The 22,667-nt window shown below is 45.8% G+C and overlaps 1 long non-coding RNA gene across 1 annotated transcript in view; it reads left to right on the top strand.

Annotated features, from left to right (window-relative positions):
* LOC142658154 (uncharacterized) overlaps positions 1-22,667 on the top strand; it is a 43,800-nt gene that overhangs the window by 7,765 nt on the left and 13,368 nt on the right. The window contains exon 2 of the long non-coding RNA XR_012850046.1: positions 8,462-8,635. This is a non-coding gene — a long non-coding RNA (uncharacterized LOC142658154). The remainder of the gene's footprint in view (positions 1-8,461; positions 8,636-22,667) is intronic.

Here is a 22,667-nt window from a genome sequence, read left to right as displayed (position 1 = left end):
GTTTGTACTCCCTTGCACTTAGACAGCGTAGGGACCGCCGCCAAGTTGTACCCCGTCGCCTAGGGCGGGTTGTTGCAAGTAGGCAGGGACAGGGCGGTGGGTAGATTAGGGCTCACTTGTTCCCTTCACCTCCTTCCTGCCATTACATAATAACAAGCCCTTACCTAGTCTACCATTTCTTCTACGCTGACGCTATCATGGCCCTGGCTCAGAGGGTCAATCAGTCTGACGCTGCCTTTGTAGTACCCCTCACCTCACCTTTAGAACCCAACCTCAAGTTACCTGACCGGTTCTCAGGGGACCGTAAGACTTTTCTCTCCTTCCGGGAGAGTTGCAGACTTTATTTCCGCCTAAGACCTCACTCCTCAGGTTCCGAGAACCAGCGGGTGGGTATCATTATATCCCGACTCCAGGAAGGGCCCCAAGAGTGGGCCTTTTCCTTGGCTCCTGACGCCCCTGAACTTTCCTCCGTTGATCGGTTTTTCTCTGCCCTCGGTCTCATTTACGACGAGACTGACAGGACTGCCTTAGCCGAGAGTCAGCTGGTGACCTTACGTCAGCGTAGGAGACCTGTTGAGGAATACTGTTCTGATTTTAGAAAGTGGTGTGTAGCTTCTCGGTGGAACGACCCGGCCCTAAAGTGCCAGTTTAGGTTAGGATTATCTGACGCCCTGAAGGATCTGCTGGTTAGCTACCCCTCCTCTGACTCCCTAGACCAGGTTATGGCCCTAGCAGTACGACTTGACCGACGTCTCAGGGAACGTCAGCTTGAACGTTTCAATGTTTTCCCCTCTGACTGCCCTGCGATTCCCCCCGAGGTCCTGTCTCCTCGCTCTTCCACGGAGGACTCGGAGGTACCTATGCAACTCGGGGCCTCCATGTCCCCTCGACAACGTAGAGAGTTTCGCAGGAAGAATGGTCTCTGCTTCTATTGTGGGGACGACAAGCATCTACTGAACACCTGTCCCAGGCGCAAGAATAAGCAGCCGGAAAACTTCCGCGCCTAAGTGATCATCGGGGAGGTCACTTGGGCGCACAGGTATTTCCCGTTAATACTAAACGCAATAAGATTTTTCTTCCCTTTCAGGTCTCGTTTGCTGGCCGGTCTGCCACTGGCAGTGCCTTCGTGGATTCGGGCTCATCTGCTAATATCATGTCTGTGGAATTTGCTATGTCTCTAAAAATGCCTTTTATTGATTTACCTTATCCTATCCCGGTAGTGGGTATCGACTCCACTCCTCTTGCTAATGGTTATTTTACTCAGCATACTCCTGTTTTTGAACTCCGTGTTGGCTCCATCCATTTGGAGCAGTGCTCTGTACTGGTGATGCAGGGATTATCGTCCGATCTGGTATTAGGTCTTCCCTGGTTGCAGCTGCATAATCCCACGTTTGATTGGAATACTGGGGATCTCACCAAATGGGGTAGTGATTGCCTGATGTCATGTCTTTCGGTTAACTCTATTTCTCCCCGGGAGGAGGTAAACACGCTTCCTGAGTTTGTTCAGGACTTCGCTGATGTGCTTTCTAAGGAGGCCTCCGAGGTGTTGCCCCCTCATAGAGATTACGATTGCGCCATCGATTTGGTGCCTGGTGCCAAGCTTCCTAAGGGGAGGATATTTAATCTTTCATGTCCTGAACGTAAAGCTATGAGGGAGTATATCCAAGAATGCCTGGCCAAGGGTTTCATTCGCCCCTCGACTTCTCCTGTAGGTGCTGGCTTCTTCTTCGTGGGGAAGAAGGATGGTGGTCTTAGGCCATGCATTGATTATCGGAACTTGAATAAGGTCACAGTAAGGAACCAGTGTCCCCTTCCTTTGATTCCAGATCTTTTTAATCAGGTTCAGGGGGCCCAATGGTTCTCTAAGTTCGATCTACGGGGGGCATATAACCTTATCCGCATCAAAGAGGGGGATGAGTGGAAAACTGCGTTCAACACACCCGAAGGTCATTTCGAATACCTAGTCATGCCCTTTGGGTTGTGTAATGCCCCTGCCGTCTTCCAGAATTTTATTAATGAAATTCTGAGAGATTACCTGGGTAATTTTCTTGTAGTGTACCTTGATGACATACTGGTGTTTTCCAAGGACTGGTCCTCGCACGTGGAGCATGTCAGGAAGGTCCTCCAGGTCCTTCGGGAAAATAATCTGTTTGCGAAGACCGAAAAATGTGTGTTTGGGGTACAGGAGATCCCATTTTTAGGTCAAATCCTCACTCCTCATGAATTCCGCATGGACCCTGCCAAGGTTCAGGCTGTGGTGGAATGGGTCCAACCTGCCTCCCTGAAGGCGCTACAGTGTTTTTTGGGGTTCGCTAACTATTACAGGAGATTTATTGCCAACTTCTCGGTCGTCGCTAAGCCTCTTACGGACCTCACTCGCAAGGGTGCTGATGTCCTCCATTGGCCCCCTGAGGCCGTCCAGGCTTTTGAGACCCTCAAGAAGTGCTTTATCTCGGCCCCCGTGCTGGTTCAGCCCAACCAAAGGGAGCCATTTATTGTGGAGGTTCACGCATCCGAGGTGGGAGTGGGGGCCGTCTTGTCCCAGGGTACCAGCTCCCTCACCCATCTCCGCCCCTGTGCTTAATTCTCTAGGAAGTTTTCGCCCACGGAGTGTAACTATGATATTGGAAACCGCGAACTTTTAGCCATTAAATGGGCTTTTGAAGAGTGGCGTCACTTCTTGGAGGGGGCCAGACACCAGGTAACGGTCCTTACTGACCACAAGAATCTGGTTATCCTAGAATCTGCCCGGAGGCTTAATCCTAGACAAGCTCGTTGGGCACTATTCTTTACCAGATTTAATTTCTTGGTTACCTATAGGGCTGGGTCCAAAAATATTAAGGCTGATGCACTGTCACGTAGTTTCATGGCTAATCCTCCTTCTGAGAAGGATCCTGCTTGTATTTTACCCCCTGGTATAATTGTTTCTGCCACTGATTCTGACTTAGCCTCTGACATCGCGGCTGATCAAGGTTCAGCTCCCGGGAACCTCCCTGGGGACAAACTGTTTGTCCCCCTGCAATACCGGCTAAGGGTACTCAGGGAAAACCATGACTCCGCTCTATCTGGTCATCCTGGCATCTTGGGTACCAAACTCCTCATTACCAGAAACTATTGGTGGCCTGGGTTGCCTAAAGACGTTAGGGCTTACGTCGCCGCTTGTGAGGTCTGTGCTAGGTCCAAGACCCCTAGGTCCCGACCTGCGGGCTTACTACGTTCCTTGCCCATTCCCCAGAGACCTTGGACCCATATCTCCATGGATTTTATCACCGATTTGCCTCCATCTCAGGGCAAGTCGGTGGTGTGGGTGGTAGTAGACCGCTTCAGCAAGATGTGCCACTTTGTGCCCCTTAAGAAACTACCTAACGCCAAGACGTTAGCTTCTTTGTTTGTGAAACACATTCTGCGTCTCCATGGGGCCCCAGTCAATATCGTTTCGGACAGAGGGGTACAATTTGTTTCCTTATTTTGGAGAGCTTTTTGTAAAAAGTTGGAGATTGATCTATCCTTCTCCTCCGCCTTCCATCCCGAAACTAATGGCCAAACGGAAAGGACTAACCAATCCCTGGAACAATATTTAAGGTGTTTCATTTCTGACTGTCAATTTGATTGGGTCTCATTCATTCCCCTCGCCGAATTTTCCCTGAATAACCGGGTCAGTAACTCGTCAGGGGTCTCCCCGTTTTTCTGTAATTTCGGGTTTAATCCTAGGTTCTCCTCCGTTTCCCCTGGTTGTTCCAATAATCCCGAGGTAGAGGACGTTCATCGGGAACTGTGCACAGTCTGGGCCCAGGTTCAGAAGAACCTAGAGGCGTCCCAGAGCGTACAAAAGATTCAGGCTGATTGTAGATGTTCTGCTAACCCCCGGTTTGTCGTCGGGGATCTGGTGTGGTTGTCGTCGAGGAACTTGCGCCTTAAGGTCCCGTCCAGGAAGTTTGCTCCCCGATTTATTGGACCTTATAAGGTCATTGAAGTCCTCAACCCTGTATCCTTCCGTCTGGAGCTGCCCCCATCCTTTCGCATACACGACGTCTTCCATGCCTCCCTCCTGAAACGCTGCTCCCCGTCCTGGTCCCCCTCGAGGAAACCTCCTGTTCCCGTTCTCACCCCTGAGGGGGTGGAATTCGAGGTGGCCAAGATTGTGGACAGTAGGATGATCCAGGGCCCCCTCCAGTACCTGGTCCATTGGAGAGGATACGGGCCGGAGGAGAGGACTTGGGTACCTGCTCGAGATGTTCACGCTGGGGTATTGATCAGGAGGTTCCACCTTCTCTTCCCCACTAAACCGGGTCCTCTTAGTAAGGGTCCGGTGGCCCCTCATAAAAGGGGGAGTACTGTAAAGGATCTGCCAGGCACTACGTCTGGGTATACTCCCAGGATTAATCAGTCGACACCTGAGGCCAGACCTCTGAGACGGACACCTGCTCCCACCAATCAGGGTGGCAGGCTCAGGAGTGGGAGAGCCTATCGCGGCCTGGTCAGTCAGAGTTAGCTCCGCCCCCTGTCCATTTATACCTGCCGTTTTCTCTTCCTCCTTGCTTGTTATTCTTCTTGGATTCCTGGCCCCACTGCTGCCTTGCTCCAGCCTGCTTCTGCCGTGCTTCTGCCTTGCTTCAGTTCCGTTTATCCTGCGTTGCTCTGCCCCTGGCTTGCTTCTGCTCCGTGCTCCCGTTTGTATACTCCACTACTTCCTGATCCTGACTGGCTCATTCACCGCTCCGTTTCCTCGCGGCGTTCCGTGGGCTACTGTATTCCCTTGCGTGTTCCCTGTTTGTACTCCCTTGCACTTAGACAGCGTAGGGACCGCCGCCAAGTTGTACCCCGTCGCCTAGGGCGGGTCGTTGCAAGTAGGCACGGACAGGGCGGTGGGTAGATTAGGGCTCACTTGTTCCCTTCACCTCCTTCCTGCCATTACACAGAGATTGCAGTTCCACCGAGACCGTTGTCCCATAGAGGGCCCAGAAAGGCCTCTGTAACATAGCAATACAGTAGTACCATAAACGGTATGTGATAGTTAGAAAGTCATTGGATAGATTTGGCATTGGGGCTGTAATGATAGGGGTAGGGAAACGGACAAGTGAGCCCTAATCTACCTGCCACTCTGTCCCTGCCTACTTGCAACGACCCGCCCTAGGCGACGGGGTACAACTGGGCGGCGGTCCCTACGCTCAGTAAGTGCACGAAACAGACAAGGGTACACAAAGCTAGGGAAATGGGGCAGTTGCCCATGGCAACACCGCGAGCAACAAGAGAGGTGAACGAGCCGAGTCAAACCAGGAGTGTACGAGGTACCAAACGCAGAGCAGAAGAGTAGTTAGTAAGCCAGGGTCAGTATGGAGCAGGATCAAGTAGTCAGGAGCTGTAGCTGGGCCAGGAAACCACACGAGAAGAATCACAAGCACTGGAGGAACAGGAAAGGCAGGTATAAATAGACAGAGGGCGGGAGCTAGCTGAGTCTGGCCAGGCTGCGATAGGCTCTCCCACTCCTAAGCCTGCCAGCCTGAGTGGTGGAAGCTGGAGTCAGTCTCAGACACATAGACTCAGGTGCCGACTGATTACCTATGGGCGTTAACCCCGCTGTGCCTGGCAGATCCTTTACAGGGGCAGAGAAGATTCAGTTAAATGGACAGTAACTTTTCAAACAACTTATGCTAATCTAATAGTATACCTGAAATAAATCAACTTTGTAATTTATTTACTGTTAAAATGTTGTTGTTTTATCCATGCAAATTCTATGTGAAGTTACTGCCACTAGGTGTCTCCCTTCCTGTAAACTGCTGTCCACCCCCTGTTATCAAGCAAAATCTGTCCTAGTTACAGAGCAGAATTGATGGACTGCAGATGGTGGAGTTGTATCATTTCACTGCCTGTCCATACAAATCTAAAGAGAGGGGAGGGGGGAGTAGGAGGGGACAGCAAAGAGAGAAATACATATTTACACTCCCCATACAAGTCTATGCAAAGGGGAGGGGGAGCAGTAGGAGGGAGCAGAGAAAGAGTGAGTCAGTAACAGACATGCTGCATACAAGTCTATGAAGAGGGGAGAGGTGAGCAGAGGGAGGAAGCAGGGGCAGAGTGAGAAACACACAGGCTGCTGCTAAGACTTCTATGTCCCCCCAGTGCTGGATTCTTAGCTACACTGCTCATTACTGCTGTATAATAACATCCATGCTGCTGCAGCTTTTATATATGTGATATTTAAAGAAATAAGAGCAGGATTCTACTTTGCTATGTGTGCAGTGTATAGAAGACATGATAGCTGTTAGGCTCTGCCCATTAGCTCAGAGACAGCTGGGAATTGAAGAGAAAATGGCTATAAAGTGCTTAATACAAGTCATATAATAGCCAGAAATAGTGTTATACCTCATTTACCCACATATGACAGTGTGTCAGTCTGCATGTTTTTCTGCATGCCCATGAACCAACAGTCATGTAGAAATCTTGCAGAGAACAAAAGTGTTAATTTCCTCCTGATCCCTTCCATTTTAGCTGACACATGAGGGATGTGGCTTAGCCAAGAGGCGGGCTTAGTGTTCAGGGTCTCTTATTGAATACAGAGTAGGGGGAGGGCCCGTTCCGCAGGCAGTTGCCTTACCGACTGATACAGGTTTGTGAAAAATAAAAATAGAGGGATCGCTGATCTCCTGGGACACATAGAATTATTTTTATATTTCTCACAGTTCATAAGAATCAAAATAAAGGAGAAGATTAAGGGAGGAATTACTCTGATTCTTGTGTGTTTTCTACATTTAGTATTCCTTTAAAGCAAGCCTGTCACGTTGAACATGCTGTCCTGTCTGTGAGCAGCATGTTAAAGGGCAGAAGGAGCTGAACAGATTAATATATAGTTTTGTGGGGCAAGATTCAGTATAAATTGCTATTTAGTTATATAAATCACTGCTCCTTCTGGGCTTAGGAGTCCAGTGGGCGGTCCTATTCAGCCATTGACAGCTCTACATGCACACTCATACAGAAATTATGTCAATCATTAGAAGAGACTGCCCACTGGACTCCTAAGCCCAAAGAGAGCAATGATTTAGATCAATACAGGACAAGCTATACTGATTCTTTCCAACAAAACTATATATACAGTATTAATCTGCTCAGCTCCATCTGCTCTATAACTTGCTGCCCACGGCTTGGATAGCATGTTCAACGTGACAGGTTCCATTTATGGACATATATTAGATGCTTGAATTACAGGTACGTGTCATACAGACTCTTTAACCTACACCCAAAGCCTGTTTGTCTTTGTGTCAGTCCTCACTGTAGTTCTAGCATTCTAATCATAGACCATTTGATGAGTAGGGGAACCATGTTAACCCCCTATTCTGTATGCCAGTAAGCAATGTCACACCTGTGGCCACAAATTACAAGGCTTCCTACAGAATAACTAGTACAGATGTAATATCAAAAGCATATTATAAACCTAAGTGTAACAGAAAAGAGCCCAGGAATATAGACCAACCCACTGCCAGGGATATAATGAACTTTTATAATGACTACCTTCCCGTCAATGAACCGTATAGAACTCATACTCTATTCAGTTTTTGAGATGTACATATTGAAGCAGGATTGAATACAGCATGATACAAATGTATTATGGAGACCCATGCGTGAAAAGTCTGTTCTTTTGTAGTCTTAATGCAGCAAAGAAGAATTATTATTACCTAGTGGTCTTCCATTCTTTTGTTTAATTCTTTCAATACTATAGAGTAGAATTTTCACATAATTGAAGGAATAATCTAGAAAGATTAATGTTCATGTTTTCTGCACAATGTTACATAGACTGAACACTATAGTTTATAAGGAATAATTGCCTGCTTCCCTCTAGTGGCTAATTGGAGGACTACAGGCTACAGCAAGTACTGTTATTTATTTTATTTTTTTCTGAACATGGTAAACATGGATAAAGAATGACATGATATAATAGTGCCGTTAGAGGTGAAGGACACTTGTTGGCTGAAATGTTGCCTGTCCTGTGTTGCTTAAGTATTATGGAATAAGGTCTTGTCGTTTATCTTCAACTACAACTTGTGGCTGGTACATTGGCATTCTTATTGGATGACATGTGTGGCAGGAGTTGGTGGAACCAGAATCAAAATTGTACAGAGTATCTATCTATCTATCTAATATATTAAAAAGATAGATGATAGATAGATTGATAGATAGATAGATAGATAGATAGATAGATAGATAGATAGATAGATAGATAGATAGATAGATAGATAGATAGATAGATAGATAGATAGATAGATAGATAGATAGATAGATAGATAGATAGATAATTATGACATGATGTAGCAGTACAGTTACGGCTTTGAATGTTTCTTCTTTGACTTATACATGGGGCAGTAATGTCATCTGTATATATAAAGTCACATACATGGAAATATAATCTTCCAGCTATGGCAGCTTTTGAAGTCATATGCCGTCTTGTATTAAGCTTTATGTTTTACAGGATGGATTTTCAATTTCCCGACAAACAGGACTTATTCCAGCAATCGTCAGATTATACTGAAAAATCGGATCTAACATTTGCAGTATATTTTCTGTGATTATGTCAATGTCGTGCAGCTGTGCACCAGTCCAGACTCACCAATTGATGTTTAAATAGTGCAGCTTATGTTCGCTGGTAAGTAAATATTTGCTTTGACTTTTGAGTAAGTTCTGGTTGGAGATGTGCTGTTTGAAGAAGGGATTAAGCATCTGTTTCGGTCATGTTTGATATCATGAATAAACAGAGCAGTGTGACCTGAGATCCCGGTGTGAAAGTTGTTAATGTAAGTAGACAAGAGTGCAGGTTATCTGGAGCCTGTCATGCCCTCTGATGGAATGATGAGAGTGTTAATCCGCTAGTAGCAAGTTAGGTTTATAAAGAGTCTTTCTCCAAGACAGGGTTACCTTGTCAGTAAACCCATTAAATAAATCAATATTAAAGGCTAGGTGTACCTTTTTTTTTTCTTCATATAAAAACGTGTATCAGTGTCATTGGGGCAACTTTCAATATACTTTTTATAAAAAAAAATGTATACTTTTTGAGATACAGCTGCTTTGTATCCTGTATACAGAACAGCTGTATATAGTGCTGAAACCTGTATCCGTCCGGTCAGCGGGGCTGACGGGTTCAGTGAAAGCGGGTCCTGCACGCAGGATCCACCTGTAATCGATCACATCTAAGTTATGAACTTAGATGTGACCGATAGCAGCTGGAACATGGGAGACACGCAGGACCCGCTGACACTGAACCCGTCAGTCCCGCTGATCTGACGGATACAGGTTTCAGCGCTAGATAGAGCTGCTCAAAAAGTACAAATAATCTTTAATAAAAAGTATATTGAAAGTTGCACCAATCACACTGATAGACATATATATATATATATATATATATATATATATATATATATATATAGCGATTCCAAAGGTGTGCATAGCCTTTAAGCTAGCTACACCAAGGGTCAGCCAGACATCTCAGTCCCGTCCCCCCCCCTCTCTGCTGTGGTACAATGTCTATTTGTGCAACACTGACCACTATCCACCTTCTGAACACACAAATGCTAAACAAATCTCAATGGCGCAATTGTCAAACCCTTCCTTGTATCTTGTACTTGGTCGAAAATCACATCTTGTATGATCTCCTTTACTAGCAGTTGTCCTTAAAGAGCACCTGACATGTTTTTTGTTTTTTTTTAAAAAAAACACATTCCTCCCCTTATTCCCCGCCTCCTCTTGATTCCAGCGATGTATTGCCCCTGTGTAACACCACAGCCCCTGTTCCATTTAGCACCTAATATGCTAATTTTGAGTAGAGGTACCGGGAGGAGGAGACCTTATCTCTCCTCAGTAAGCATTGCCACATGAAGCACTGTGACGCTGTCCAATCAGAGCGATACACAAGACCTCCTGATTTTTCTGCATTGCTGAGAGGCTTTCTGCTCTGATTGGACAGCATCACAGCGATACACGAGGCAACACCAACTGAGTAGAAATGAGATCTCCTCCTCTCGGTACCTTTACTCAAAATTAGCATATAAAGAGCCAAACATTGCAGGGGCTGTAGCGGGACACGGGTCACAAATAACCCATAGCAGGTCCTCTTTAAAGGACTCTAAAGGAGGCAAAATACTTAATGTCAATCCATCCAATACAACCATGGTTTAGTTATTAGTCTTAACATTTAGGGTCTTGACAATTGTTTGGGAAATTTCTGATTTCTTGTTGTTTTCCAAGATTATTAATAACTAAATAATAAAAAAAGGGGGTTTTGTTTATTTTTAAAAAAACAGCTCCACATTTGATAACAGGATGTGTTTGGTATTACAATCAGCCTTTACCACTTGAATTGAGAAGATCTGCAATACCACACACAGCCGTATGGATAAGAGAGGCGCTGTTTGTTTGAAAAAGAAAGAACTTTATTTTGATCCCAAAGAACGCAAGGAAGAATCACAGAAATTTTTGGTATTTTTCCACCCCACATTCTGACAGATTTACATGTTTGTTTTTTTTACACCATTTACCATAAAATAGATATTAGCCTTAATGTACGGGTTCCGATGTTTACAGGATTACAGATTTGTATATTTTTTTTAGTTGTTTTTTGTTTATTTAATAAATTTTCAGTTCACACAGAGTTCTTTGGTGCTAAACTTCATGCAGAAACAGCTTCAGAATGAAACCCAAAAAAAGTCCCAGACCGCCCCCCATAGATTTCAATGGGTTTTGAGGTGTTTTTTTCCCAAACAGCTTCTGGCCGCTCGCGGAAAGAGAAAGAAAGCAGTGCTCTTTTCTTGCAGCGTATTTTCCCCATGATCCTAGCATTAGATCCAATGGCTGAGGGCAAAAAGTGCTGCAAAAAATGCAGAAAAAAAAGTGTTAAAACAACGCTGGTAGTTCAAAATCGACATCAAAACTCCTGAAGGAATTTTGAGGCAGATTTTTTCTGCCTACAAAAAAACTCTGTGTGAACTAGGCCTAAGTTCTTAAAAAAGAATGTTGTTCTATTAGGAGACTTTAACTTTTGATCTCTTTTTTTGAACTATAATGTATTCAAGTCCATGTGTATTCCAAGACATTATTGCCTATATATGAAATGCATGGGGGTATGTTAGGATATACATAAGGTTACAGGCATTATCACAGGACAGCCCTGGGGGCTTTTCTTAGGTTCCGCGCTGTCACTATAAAGGCAGGCTAGCCCCTTCTTTAAGATAGAATATCCCCTACCCGTCAATCGCTTTATGATACTTTTGCATATACTAAAGTTTTGATGATAAATCATTTCAGCACTGGACAGCGCCACAAGTACCAGCTGCGCTTACTATACACCTATTGAATATTTATTATGTAAAACTTTAATACAAAAAAGTATTATACTTTTATCTATTTATTTTTTAATAAATTACAGCTTATCACCGTAAATATTTTTTTCTATTGTGCACAATTTTCCGAATTCTTTTGATGCTGTCCAGTAATATAATATGGATATTTTTATTCCAGTTACCAGGGCAGTGTTGTCTAATCTTTCAGAATGTCTGAGAGACCCCAGAATAAGGGGAGACCTCCCGGAAGTAAAGGCTGTTCTCCCACATAAGGGTATTCGAATATCTGTGCCATAAACTTCCTCCTGCTAAATTTATATTATAGACTCAATGGGGTCATCAGTCAGAGAGACACCTCTGCCTATAAGGTTCTGCTGCTAGACGGTGGTGAGTGGTCTTGAGTTTGCTGAACTGTCTGGATGCTGAGTGCTAAAGGCTGGATACTGGAGCCTGGGTGCTGGCTCTGGGTGCTGTGGCCAGAGTGTTGATATCTACTGGCATTATTTGTTACAGTTCATAACCATATACAAGATTTCTGTAAAGGATCTGCCAGGCACAGCGGGGTTAACTCCCAGAACTAATCAGTCAGCACCTGAGAATACATCCCTGAGACTGACTCCTGCTTCCACCATTCAGGCTGGCAGGCTTAGGAGTGGGAGAGCCTATCGTAACCTGGCCAGACTCAGCTAGCTCCCGCCCTCGGTCTATTTAAGCCTGCACTTCCTGTCCCTCTGTGCTTGTTATTGCTTTTGTTTCTTTCCTTGTGGTTCCTGGCCCAGCTACAGCTCCTGCTATTTTTGATCCTGCTCCATACCGACCCTGGCTTACCGACTACTCTTCTGCTTTTCGTTTTGTACCTCGCACACTCCTGGCTTGACTCGGCTCGTTCACCACTCTGGTTGCTCACGGTGTTGCCGTGGGCAACGGCCCCTTTTCCTTGCTTGTGTTCCTTGTATGTTTGTCGTGTTTGTCGTGCACTTACTGAGCGCAGGGACCGCCGCCCAGTTGTACCCCGTCGCCTAGGGCGGGTCGTTGCAAGTAGGCAGGGACAGAGTGGCGGGTAGATTAGGGCTCACTTGTCCGTCTCCCTACCCCCTGCCATTACATAATAACAAGCCCATACCTAGTCTACCCCTGGTCCCTGACACCACGATGGATCCCTGTGAGACCCTGGCTCAGCAAATGCAGGGTCTCTCCCTACAGGTCCAGGCCCTGGCTCAGAGGGTCAACCAGCCTGATGCTACCCTGGTAGTTCCCCTCACCGCACCTCTTGAACCCCACCTCAAGTTGCCCGACCGGTTCTCAGGGGACCGGAGGACTTTTCTCTCCTTTCGGGAGAGTTGTAGGCTTTACTTTCGTTTAAAGCCTCATTCCTCAGGTTCTGAGAGCCAGCGGGTGGGTATAATTATGTCCCGGCTCCAGGAAGGGCCCCAAGAGTGGGCCTTCTCCTTGGCTCCTGACGCCCCTGAACTTTCCTCCGTTGATTGTTTCTTTTCTGCTCTCGGACTTATTTATGACGAGTCTGACAGGACTGCCTTTGCCGAGAGTCAGCTGGTGACCTTAAGTCAGGGTAAGAGACCGGTTGAGGAGTATTGCTCTGACTTTCGGAAGTGGTGCGTAGCTTCTCGGTGGAATGACCCTGCCTTAAGGTGCCAGTTTAGGTTGGGTCTGTCGAATGCCCTGAAAGACCTGCTAGTTAGCTATCCCTCTTCTGACTCCCTAGACCAGGTTATGGCTTTAGCGATACGACTTGACCGACGTCTCAGGGAACGACAACGTGAACGTTTATGTGTTTTCTCCTCCGACTCCCCCATGATGCCTCCCGAAGCTCCGTTGCTTCGTTCCTCCCCGAAAGATTCAGAGATACCTATGCAGCTCGGGGCCTCCGTGTCCCCCCAACAACGTAGAGAATACCGCAGGAAGAATGGTCTCTGCTTCTACTGTGGGGACGACAAGCATCAAGTGAACAACTGTCCTAAGCGTAAGGTTGCAGCCAGAGAACTTCCGCGTCTAAGTGATCATCGGGGAGGTCACTTGGGCGCACAGGTATTTCCAGTAAATATGAAACGTACTAAGATCTTGCTTCCCTTTCAGGTCTCTTTTGGTGGTAGGTCTGCTACCGGCAGTGCTTTCGTGGATTCAGGGTCCTCTACTAATATCATGTCTGTGGAATTTGCTATGTCCCTTGCTATGCCTCTTATTGATTTGCCTAAACCTGTCCCGGTAGTGGGTATCGACGCCACTCCTCTTGCTAATGGTTATTTTACACAGCATACCCCTGTTTTTGAACTCCTTGTTGGCTCCATGCATTTGGAGCAATGCTCTGTACTGTTGATGCAGGGATTATCGTACGATTTGGTTCTAGGTCTTCCCTGGTTGCAGTTGCATAATCCTACGTTTGACTGGAATACGGGGGAGCTAACCAAATGGGGTAATGAATGTTGTACGTCATGTTTTTCTGTTAATTCTATTTCTCCCCCTAAGGAGGCGAATACGCTACCCGAGTTTGTTCAGGACTTCGCTGATGTTTTCTCTAGGGAGGCCTCCGAAGTGTTACCTCCTCATAGAGAATACGATTGCGCTATCGAATTGGTACCAGGAGCTAAGCTCCCTAAGGGTAGGATATTTAATCTTTCTTGTCCCGAACGTGAAGCTATGAGAGTGTATATCCAGGAATCCCTGGCCAAGGGTTACATTCGTCCCTCTTCTTCTCCGGTAGGTGCTGGCTTCTTCTTCGTGGGGAAGAAGGATGGTGGTCTTAGGCCATGCATTGACTACCGTAGCCTGAATAAGGTCACGGTAAGGAACCAGTATCCCCTTCCTTTGATTCCTGATCTCTTTAATCAGGTTCAGGGGGCCCAATGGTTTTCTAAATTGGATCTACGGGGGGCGTATAACCTTATTCGCATCAAAGAGGGGGATGAGTGGAAGACTGCGTTTAACACGCCCGAAGGCCATTTCGAATACCTCGTCATGCCCTTTGGGTTGTGTAATGCCCCTGCGGTCTTCCAGAATTTCATAAATGAGATTTTGAGAAATTACCTGGGGATTTTTCTGGTAGTGTACCTTGATGACATACTGGTGTTTTCCAAGGACTGGTCCTCCCACGTGGAGCATGTCAGGAAGGTGCTCCAGGTCCTTCGGGAAAATAAACTGTTTGCCAAAACCGAAAAATGTGTGTTTAGGGTACAGGAGATTCCATTTTTGGGTCAAATCCTCACTCCTCATGAATTCCGCATGGACCCCGCCAAGGTTCAGGCTGTGGCGGAATGGGTCCAACCTGCCTCCCTGAAGGCGTTACAGTGTTTTTTGGGGTTTGCTAATTATTACAGGAGATTTATTGCTAACTTCTCGGTCATCGCTAAGCCCCTTACGGACCTCACTCGCAAAGGTGCTGATCTCCTCCACTGGCCTCCTGAGGCTGTCCAGGCTTTTGAGGTCCTTAAGAAGTGCTTTGTCTCGGCCCCGGTGCTGGTTCAGCCCAACCAAATGGAGCCATTTATTGTGGAAGTTGACGCATCTGAGGTGGGAGTGGGGGCTGTCTTGTCCCAGGGTACCAGGTCCCTCACCCATCTCCGCCCCTGTGCCTACTTCTCCAGGAAGTTTTCGCCAACTGAAAGTAACTATGATATTGGCAACCGCGAACTCTTAGCCATTAAATGGGCATTTGAAGAGTGGCGCCACTTCCTGGAGGGGGCTAGACACCAGGTAACGGTCCTTACCGACCACAAGAATCTGGTTTTCCTAGAATCTGCCCGGAGGCTAAACCCGAGACAAGCTCGATGGGCGTTATTTTTTACCAGATTCAATTTTTTGGTTACCTATAGGGCTGGGTCTAAAAATATTAAGGCTGATGCACTGTCGCGTAGCTTCATGGCCAGCCCTCCTTCGGAGGAAGATCCTGCTTGTATTTTGCCTCCAGGTATAATCATTTCCTCGATCGATTCTGATTTAGTCTCTGAAATTGCTGCTGATCAAGGTGCAGCTCCCGGGAACCTTCCTGAGAACAAGCTGTTTGTTCCCCTGCAATTCCGGCTAAGGGTACTTAGGGAAAATCATGACTCTGCACTATCTGGCCATCCAGGCATCCTGGGAACCAAACACCTCATTACCAGAAATTATTGGTGGCCTGGGTTGCCTAAAGACGTTAAGGCCTACGTCGCCGCTTGTGAGGTTTGTGCTAGGTCCAAGACTCCCAGGTCCCGACCAGCGGGCTTACTGCGTTCGTTGCCCATTCCCCAGAGACCTTGGACACATATCTCCATGGATTTTATCACCGATTTGCCTCCATCCCAAGGCAAGTCGGTGGTGTGGGTGGTGGTGGACCGCTTCAGTAAGATGTGCCACTTTGTGCCCCTCAAGAAACTACCCAACGCCAAAACGTTGTCTACCTTGTTTGTCAAACACATCCTGCGTCTCCATGGGGTCCCTGTCAATATTGTTTCGGACAGAGGGGTACAATTTGTTTCATTGTTTTGGAGAGCCTTCTGTATGAAGTTGGGGATTGATCTGTCCTTCTCCTCTGCCTTCCATCCTGAAACCAATGGCCAAACGGAGAGGACTAATCAGTCTCTAGAACAATACTTAAGGTGTTTTGTCTCTGACTGTCAATTTGATTGGGTCTCTTTCATTCCCCTCGCCGAATTTTCCCTTAATAACCGGGTCAGTAACTCGTCAGGGGTCTCTCCTTTTTTTTGTAATTACGGGTTTAATCCACGGTTCTCCTCCGTTTCACCTGGTAGTTCCAACAATCCTGAGGTAGAGGTCGTTCATCGGGAACTGTGCACAGTCTGGGCCCAGGTTCAGAAAAACCTAGAGGTGTCCCAGAGCGTACAAAAAACTCAGGCTGATAAAAAACGTTCTGCTAACCCCCTGTTTATGGTCGGGGATCTGGTGTGGTTGTCGTCTAGGAACTTGCGTCTCAAGGTTCCGTCCAAGAAGTTTGCTCCCCGGTTTATTGGGCCGTATAAGGTCATTGAGGTCCTCAATCCTGTCTCCTTCCGGCTGGAGTTACCCCCATCTTTTCGGATACACAACGTGTTTCATGCCTCCCTCCTCAAACGCTGCTCCCCGTCCTTGGCTCCCTCGAGGAGACCTCCTGTTCCCATCCTCACCCCGGAGGGGGTGGAATTCGAGGTGGCCAGGATTGTGGACAGCAAGATGGTCCAAGGCTCCCTCCAGTACCTGGTCCATTGGAGAGGATACGGGCCCGAGGAGAGGACTTGGGTACCCGCCCGGGATGTTCACGCTGGGGTATTGGTCAGGAGGTTCCACCTGCGTTTCCCCAGTAAGCCAGGTCCAATTAGAAAGGGTCCGGTGGCCCCTCATAAAAGGGGGGGTACTGTAAAGGATCTGCCAGGCACAGCGGGGTTAACTCCCAGAACTAATCAGTCAGCACCTGAGAATACATCCCTGAGACTGACTCCTGCTTCCACCATTCAGGCTGGCAGGCTTAGGAGTGGGAGAGCCTATCGTAACCTGGCCAGACTCAGCTAGCTCCCGCCCTCGGTCTATTTAAGCCTGCACTTCGTGTCCCTCTGTGCTTGTTATTGCTTTTGTTTCTTTCCTTGTGGTTCCTGGCCCAGCTACAGCTCCTGCTATTTTTGATCCTGCTCCATACCGACCCTGGCTTACCGACTACTCTTCTGCTTTTCGTTTTGTACCTCGCACACTCCTGGCTTGACTCGGCTCGTTCACCACTCTGGTTGCTCACGGTGTTGCCGTGGGCAACGGCCCCTTTTCCTTGCTTGTGTTCCTTGTATGTTTGTCGTGTTTGTCGTGCACTTACTGAGCGCAGGGACCGCCGCCCAGTTGTACCCCGTCGCCTAGGGCGGGTCGTTGCAAGTAGGCAGGGACAGAGTGGCGGGTAGATTAGGGCTCACTTGTCCGTCTCCCTACCCCCTGCCATTACAATTTCACCATATTTTTTGTATGTGCCATTCATATATTTATATAAGTTAATCATGTCCCCTCTTAGTCGTCTCTTTTCAAGGCTAAATAGGTGTAATTATTTTAATCTTTCCTCATAACTTAGATTCTCCATGCCCCTTATTAGCTTCGTTGCTCTTCTTTGTATTTTTTCCAACTCCAGGGCATCCTTTCTATGAACTGGAGCCCAGAACTGAACTGCATATTCTAGATGAGGCCTCACTAATGCCTTGTAAAGTGGTAATATTATATCCCTGTCCCGCGAGTCCATGCCTCTTTTAATACACGACAATATCTTGCTGGCCTTTGAAGCAGCTGATTGACACTGCATGCTGTTATTTAGTTTATGATTTACAAGTACACCCAGATCCTTCTCAACAAGTGAATCCGCCAGTGTAGCTCCCCCTAGGACATATGATGCTGCAGGTTGTTGGTACCCAGATGCATAACTTTACATTTATCTACATTAAACCTTATTTGCCAAGTGGATGCCCAAACACTTAGTAACTCATCTTGTAATTTATGAACATCTTCCATAGACTGAACATTACTACATAGCTTGGTGTCACCTGCAAAAATAGAAATAGTGCTATTAATTCCATCCTCTATATCATTAACCCCTTCCCGACATATGACATACAGTTACGTCATAGCCAGGTAGGGGAAGTATGGAGCAGGCTCACGGAGTGAGCCCGTACCATGCAATGCGATGTCGGCTGTATGTTACAGCCGACACTTCACAGCAACGAGCGGGATCGCATTTGAGCGCGATCCTGCTTGTTTAACCCATTAAATGCCGCGGTGGCGTAATGAAGCACCTTTGTGCTCCTATTAAGCCCTGCTTCCATTATGAGTGGATACAGTGAATACCAATGACACCCAAACTACTCGATTGACTCACAATGGAAGGGCTTAATAGAAGCCTGTCAGAAAGACGATATACTGCAATACATTAGTATTGCAGTATATAGTGCAAGCAGTCCAACGATCGCTGATTAGTCCTTAGGGGGATTAATAAAAAAAGTTTAAATTTGTAAAATAAAGGTTTTTTTTTATGTAAAAAAAATAATATATATATATGTAGAGCATTGTAAAAAATAAATGAATAAACATAATTGTATCTGTAAAAGTCTGAACTATTACACTATATCATTATTTAACCTGCACGGTGAACACCGTAAATAAAAAAAATTAACCGCCAGAATCGCTATTTTTTGGTCACCTCATCACCCACGAAAAATGGAATAAAAAGTGATCAAAACCTTGCATGTACCCCAAAATTGTATAATTAAAAACGACAGTTTATCCCGCGAAAAATTAGCCCACATACCACTTAATCGACAGAAAAATAAAAAACGTATGGCTATCATGGTTATTTTTTACGCTTAGTTTTTTCCTTGTAAAAGTTGTAAAGTATAGAAAAAACTATATATATTTGGTTTCGCCATAATCATGTTGACCCACAGAATAAAGTTAACATGTTTTTTTAAATGCACATGAATTCCGTAAAAAGGAAGTGCAAAAAACAATGGAAGAATCGCTGTTTTTTTCATTTCCTACCCCACAAATATTTTTTCCCCATTTCCTAGTACATTATATGGTACAATAAATGGTGTTACGGAAAACTACAACTCGTTCCGCAAAAACCAAGCCCTCATAGAACTATATCGACAGAAAAATGAAAAAGTTATGGCTTTTGGAAAGTGGGGAGGAGAAAACAAAATGAAAATCTGAAAGTTGTTTACGACGGGAAGGGGTTAATAAATAAGTTGAATAATAGTGGTCCAGCAATGAACCCTGGGGTACACCATTTATAACTGGGGACCATTCAGAGTAGGAATCATTGACCACTCTCTGGATACGGTCCTTGATCCAATCCTCAATCCGATTACAAACTATACTATCTAAACCTATAGTCCTTAACCCCTTCGCGCTCAGCGACGTAATAATCCGTCGCGCTAACTGTATCGTTAGCGCTCAGCGACGGATTATTACGTCGCGGGGATAACGGCCATTTCGGCCGTCTTCCCGACACATACAGGAGCTGTGACAGCTGCTGTCTTGTTCAGCAGCTGTCACAGCTCCTACAGCGGGGACCGATCGCTGTGTCCCCGCTGATTAACCCCTTAAAAGCCGTGTTCAATAGTGATCACGGCTTTTTAGGGGTTAAGCTACAATCGCCAGCCTGCTACGCGATAGCGGCTGGCGATGGTGGCTATGGCAACCGGACACCAAACAATGGCGTCCGGCTCTGCCATCGACGGAAGCCTAGTGGGTCCTGACGAAGTCAGGACCCACTTTGCTTGCTGTCAGTGAGTAGCTGACAGTTCTAATACACTGCACTACGCATGTAGTGCAGTGTATTAGAATAGCGATCAATGCCTCCTGCCCTCAAGTCCCCTAATAAAGTTTAAAAAAAGTTAAAAAAAGTTGTGTAAAAATAAGAAAATAAAAGTTTTAAAAGTATTAAAAGTAAAAATCCCCCTTTTTCCCTTATCAGTCTTTTATTATTAATAAAAATATATAAACAAACAAATAAACTATACATAATTGGTATCGCCGCGTCCGTAACGGCCTGAACTACAAAATTATTTCGTTATTTATCCCGCGCGGTCAACGCCGTAAAAGAAAATAATAATAAACCGTACCACAATAACAATTGTTTGGTCACTTCACCTCCCAAAAAATTGAATAAAAAGAGATCAAAAAGTCGCATGTCCTTAAAAATGGTACTGATGGAAACTACAGTTCGTTACGCAAAAAATAAGTCCTCGCACGGCTTTATTGATGGAAAAATAAAACCGTTATGGCTCTTAGAATAAGGTAACACAAAAAGTGAATGATTGTTTACAAAACGTATTTTATTGTGCAAACGCCATAAGAAATAAAAAAAAACTATAAACATCTGGTATCGCCGTAATCGTATCGCCCCGCAGAATAAAGTGAATATGTCATTTATAGCGCACGGTGAACGCTGTAAAAAAAATAGATGAAAAAAACAATAGTAGAATTGCTGTTTTTTAGTCACCACGCCACCTAAAAATAGAATAAAAACTGATCAAAAAGCCGCATGCACCCCAAGAAAACTACAATGGATTATTCAAAGGGGTCTAGTTTCCAATATGGGGTCACTTTTGGGGGGTTTCCACTGTTTTGGCACCACAAGACCTCTTCAAACCGGACATGGTGCGTAATAAAAAAGAGGCCTCAAAATCGACTAGGTGCTCCTTTGCTTCGGAGGCCGGTGCTTCAGTCCATTACCGCACTAGGGCCACATGTGGGATATTTCTCAAAACGGCAGAATCTGGGCAATACGTATTAAGTTGCGTTTCTCTGGTAAAACCTTTTGTGTTATAAAAAAATGGTATAAAGAGGATTTTCTGACAAAAAATTTTTTTTAATTTCACCTCTACTTTGCTCTAAATTCCTGTGAAACACCTAAAGGGTTCATAAACTTTCTAAATGCTGTTGTGAATACTTTGAGGGGTCTAGTTTCTAAAATGGGGTGTTTCATAGGGGTTTCTAATATATATGCCCCTCAAAGCAACTTCAGAACTGAACTGGAAACTAAAAAAATAAATAAATGAGGCAATACTTGGCTTCTTACATCATACTGATAATGAGCCGTGCCCACCCCGAGATGACCCCAGTTTTGACCGTTTGTATAAACGGAGACCCCTATTAGACCGTTTCAGCGCCCGGTTTTCCCAAGCATACACCCTCGAGAAGTGTATTTCTATTGATGAGTACTTGGTGGATTTTAAAGGGAGGCTTCAATTCTGCGAGTACCTGCCGGGTAAGAAGGCAAGGTATGGCGTGAAGATGTATGAGCTGTGCGAGAGTGTATCAGGGTATACCTACAGGTTTAGGATATATGAAGGGAAGGACATCAGTGCTCAGCCCCCAGAATGCCCCCCCTTACTGGGAGTTAATGCAAAAATTGTGTGGGATTTGGTACACCCACTGCTGGACCAGGGTTACCACCTCTACCTGGATAATTTTTATACCGGCGTCCCACTCTTCAACTGCCTCGCTTCCAGTCCCGTGGCATGCGGCACTGCTAGAAGAAATCTGAGAGGCCTCCCTAAGACTCTGCAGGGCAAACAAGAAGGGGTGAGCGCAGGGCACATTCTAGCAGCAACATATTTTGTGTCAAGTACAAGGACAAGAGAGATGTCACACCAGTACCCATGTACCTGTACGAGGTACCAGTACAGAGACCCCTAAACCAGACTGCATCCTGGACTACAATAGGTACATGGGAGGGGTGGACTTGTCAGATCAAGTCCCGAAGCCCTACAGCGCCATGCGGTGTGGTATAAGAAGCTGGCCGGGCACATCATACAGATGGCATTGTACAATGTGTACGTGCTACGTCGATGTACAGGCCAGAGGGGAACTTTCCTGGAATTTCAAGAGGTGATTATCAAGAACCTAATCTTTAGGGACCAGGAACGGGGGGGCACCCAGTACTTCTGGAAGCGAGGCCACACGCATCGTACCAGGGCAACACTTTCCAGGAGAAGTTCCCCAAACTGGCAAGAAGGGAAAAAGTCAAAAGAGGTGCAAAGTCTGCTATAAGAGGGGTATAAGGGAGGACACAATATATCAATGTAACGCGTGTCCCGAAAAACCAGAGCTCTGTATGAAAGAGTGTTTTAAAATTTATCATACATCCCTTGTTTTATAATTTACCCCAATTCTACTTACCCTGATGCACTCCGCACAGCTTATCCCCCCTCGTCTTTCCCCTCTGAGCCCTGCTGTGTGCCCAGGCAGCTGATAACAGCCACATGTAGGGTATTGCCATACCCGGGAGAACCCACATTACAGTTTATGGGGTGTATCTCTCCGGTCAAAATGCTCACTACACCTCTAGATGAATGCCTTAAGGGTGTAGTTTTTAAAACGGGGTCACTTCTTGCGGGTTTCAACTGTACTGGTACCTCAGGGGCTTCTGCACACATGACTTTGCACGAGAAAATCCCCAGTAGGCCAAATGGTGGTCCTTTCGTTCTGAGCCCTCCCATGGGCCCAAACCGCAGTTTATCACCACAAATGGGGTATTGCTGCACTCAGGACAAATTGCGCAACAGAATGGGGTATTTTATTTCTTGTGAAAATAAGAAATTTTCAGCCAAAACGACATATTATTGGAAAAAATTAATTTTGTTTTAATTCCAAGCCCAATTCAAATAAGTTCTGTGAAAAAACTATGGGGTCAAAATGGTCACAACACCCATAAATGAATTCCTTGAGGGGTGTAGTTTCCAAAATAGGGTCACTTCTGGTGGGTTTCCATTGCTTTGATACCTTTGGGGCTCTGCAAATGCGACATGGCACCCGAAAACCAAACCAGCAAAATCTGTACTCCAACAAACACATAGCGCTCCTTTCCTTCTGAGCCCTCCCATGGGC

This window comes from Rhinoderma darwinii, chromosome 7, assembly GCF_050947455.1.
Source record: "Rhinoderma darwinii isolate aRhiDar2 chromosome 7, aRhiDar2.hap1, whole genome shotgun sequence".
Lineage (NCBI taxonomy): Eukaryota > Metazoa > Chordata > Amphibia > Anura > Rhinodermatidae > Rhinoderma > Rhinoderma darwinii.
Note: the sequence above shows the minus strand (reverse complement) of the source record. Positions and strands in the feature narration are given on the sequence as shown.